Source organism: Nothoprocta perdicaria, unplaced genomic scaffold, assembly GCF_003342845.1.
Source record: "Nothoprocta perdicaria isolate Ctin4 unplaced genomic scaffold, notPer1 scaffold_373, whole genome shotgun sequence".
Lineage (NCBI taxonomy): Eukaryota > Metazoa > Chordata > Aves > Tinamiformes > Tinamidae > Nothoprocta > Nothoprocta perdicaria.
This window is the reverse complement of record NW_020455614.1, coordinates 5,438-9,294: the sequence shown is the minus strand read 5'-3', so window position 1 is coordinate 9,294 and position 3,857 is coordinate 5,438.

Here is a 3,857-nt window from a genome sequence, read left to right as displayed (position 1 = left end):
TTCTACACAAACAGGCTGCATTAATCTAATATATAAAAGTTAGAAATCTTGSTGCACAGGCATTATGAAACCATGTGTATCACAGCTTTGGAGTATGATCTCTGATTGAGAAAGCATCCATATGTAGGAGATGTTTATGTACCTTTTTAAGGTTAGGTTTATTTGCCAAATAATGATGGAATCAAGCATAYGCTTATTGAATTGGGGCCTCAGAAAACAGTGAGGAAGAACTGCATGATTTGGCCTCCACGTAACATTTAGTGGTGCTTCACTCTAACTTTTCATAAGCTTCAGTAAACAATACTGCCATGGCTTCATGACTCCAGAGAATAATTTTGAAAGCAAATTCTTTCCTGCTGTTTCAGAATTGTTAAATAACTATTCTTTTATAATTTCTGTAAGGGAAGGACTAGAGAGTTTTCTTAAGTGCCTCCAGCTCAGGCATTATACTTTAGAGAATCAATAATAGGTGCCTGACCTTCATATGCAGTTGAGGAGAAGGTCAAGATGGGTCAGAAATGCCACATGCCAAGCTGGCAGTTTTCTACAGCAAGCTAAAAGGAAATGATAGCAGTACATTGGAATCTGTACTCTTTAATGTCCTAAAATATATGTGATCATGTAACGTTACTACATCCATTCTTTTTTATTTTCTAGTGAATGGCTAGTTTAGACTAGATTTAGACTAGATTTAGTCCACTGATCAAAAATTAGAAGGCAGATCTGTTTTTTTCCTCACAGGAAACAGGGTGAAGAGTGGCATGTGCAGGCTTTGGCCGGTSTTGGTTAAAGCACCACCAGCCCAAGATTGTGTTAGCCCCAGTTTTGGACTCGATTGGGAAGAGTAGGCAAAAGCCAAAACTGTATCTGAGTCTGTGCTAAGTTAAACAGCAATGACAAACTCCTGTGAAAATAGAAGATTCAATTTTAAAATTGTTGTATAAGGATATAAATGTTGCTTCCTTTCTATTGCATAATATGAACTACATTTAGTAGTCTATTGTTTGCTTATAAATGCTTATAAGATAATGAAAGCCTGTTAGAGTTACATGATATAAATCACAAAACAGAATATATTCTGTAAGTAATTAGGAAAATTGGAACTGATACTAATAATTTATTCTATTTACATCAAGTAAATACTAATAATTTATTCTATTTACATCAAGTACAACCCTGGACACCAGTACAGATTAGGGGTGGACCTGCTGGAGAGCAGCCCGGCAGAGAGGGACCTGGGTGTCATGGTGGACGACAAGTTGACCATGAGGCAGCAGTGTGCCCTGGTGGCCAAGAAGGCCAACGGGATCCTGGGCTGCATTAAGAAAAGCGTCTCCAGCAGGTCGAGGGAAGTGATCATCCCCCTCTACTCAGCCCTGGTGAGGCCACATCTGGAGTACTGCGTCCAGTTCTGGGCTCTCCAGTACAAGAGGGATGTGGAGCTGCTGGAGGGAGTCCAGCGCAGGGCTACGAGGATGATCAGAGGCCTGGAACATCTGCCCTGTGAGCAAAGGCTGAGGGAGCTGGGCCTGTTCAGCCTGGAGAAGAGGAGGCTGAGGGGGGACCTGATCAGTGTGTATAAATACCTCAAGGGAGGCAGTGAGGAGGAGGGGGGTGGCCTCTTTTCAGTGGTGGGCAGGGATAGGACTAGAGGAAATGGCTTCAAACTGAAGCATCGGAAGTTCCACAGGAACTTAAGGAAGCATTTCTTCACTGTGAGGGTGACAAAGCACTGGAACAGGTTGCCTGGAGAGGTTGTGGAGTCTCCTTCTTTGGAGATCTTTAAAACCCGCTTGGATGCAGCCCTGTGCCACATGCTCTAGGTGACCCTGCATGAGCAGGGGGGTTGGACTCGATGACCTCTGAGGTCCCTTCCAACCTTCGGCATTCTATGGTTCTATGATTCTACATGGTTTGCTAAAAAGTTCATTTGATCAGCAGTGTAAGACACTGGTATTTCTATTCACATCCATTGTATTATTTCTGTTAAATGAATAACACTGAGATGTTGACAGAATAAATTGTCATCTATCATATCAAATCTGTCTTGCAAATCTTGAAAGATACAGCAGTAAATAGTTCACCAGTACTCAAAAGCAGAATACTTAACTGTAAATCTAGAAATATATCTCTAAAGGAAAATGACCATTTTATTACTTTTCAGAAGCTGGTGCTGCTATTGATATTCTATTCTAAGGGATAATTTAATGAAGTTTATCTAATATCATAAAAATTTTCTATACCAGGGGGAAAAATGATGTAGTCCATATTGAGAGAAAAGAAGGGACATGGAAGAGGAGAAAGTTAAAAAAAAAAAAAAATGGAAAAATATTACACAATTGTCATATCAGCTTTCTATTTATATGGTTTTCACCTCTATAATTTCCAAAAGCAGTAGTAGTGTCTGAGTAAATTTTGTTTCAAAGATATTTCATTCTGACTAGGATGACTTTTAATGGTGTGAACTTAGTGAATATAATATTTGTTTGGCTCAAAAGCCTTGAGCAGAAAGTCTAAAGATTTAAATCCCTTAATTGACTCTCACATCATGTTCAATTTTGTTGTATTTGTTTTCAAAACTATGGTCAACTCTACCCGATCCATAACTCTTGTCTTAGTCATTTGGTTTCAGTTTGAACATCTACTCTTGGATTCATTGTACTAACTTCAGGTACCCCCAAGTTAGTTGTTTCAGTCTAAGCTAGTTGCCTAGCCTCCCTCTCTGAGTGGTGGAGAGATGTGACCTGTGTATTGTGTATGCAATACTTGATGCTTCTGATCAAAATTGCTGTCAGAATTTGCTTAGCTCTCTTCCACCCCCTCCTCCATTTTAGATGCTGGCAGAAGCCTCAGAGCTTGTGGGCTTTATGAACAAGGCAGCCTTTGGTGCCAGCTGAGGGTCCAGGTTTCCAGTGGTTTTTGTTTTATATCTACAAGTCTTGTGCAAACAGCTATTAATTTAAGGTGCCTCATACAACTGTAGCCCCCACCCATGTGTGGCCCACCCATGTGTAGCTCCCATGCATGTCCATTATGTCATAGATCTTAGTTGGTTATAATAGGAGTTTAGATATTTAGCACAGACCACCACAGTTTAACTTGGTTTAGGTATCTTAATCTGGAATTAACTCTCTCCTAAGCAGTTGTTCTCAACAGGCTCATTAGCACTGGCATAGGTCATATATGAAAAATAAACATATTTTTCTTCTGATATCATTCATCAGTTTGTTATTCCTTCAGCTCTTCTCTTATTTATATGTCTCTAGATCATGCAGAATGCTTGGTCTTCCAAATGATGATGTTTTTTTTCCCCTTTGTGCTGTTAACATCCTTCCGACGTAAAAGAGGAGCTGATTTTTGCTAATTTAATTAGCTAATTTGCTAATGGTTTAACAGTGAGAATCATGGTCAACATAAAATAATACAGAGATATCATAATGGAAAATGCATTTGCTAGAGGACTGGAGTAATGGAAATGGGAAGAAATGTAATAGTGCAAGAGAAAAGCAATCTGTTTAGAGTAAGGGAAAATTAGTACTAGAAGAAACTTTTTGGGGGCAACAGGGGGTTCTTCCTAAGAAAAATAGATATTGATATCCTTATTTAGCCCATTCTGAAATCTTCTTCCTTTCCTTTTTGCAGTTTCTTTTAGTACTTCATTATCTTCACCAAAGGAAAATGTCTTTTTAATCTTCTTTGATTTTTTTCTGCTACAATTTCAGCCAGGTATCTGTTGTACTAGCTGTCATTAGCAGGAAAGACAGATCTTTCTTTCTTTCTTTCTTTCTTTCTTTCTTTCTTTCTTTCTTTCTTTCTTTCTTTCTTTCTTTCTTTCTTTCTTTCTTTCTTTCTTTCTT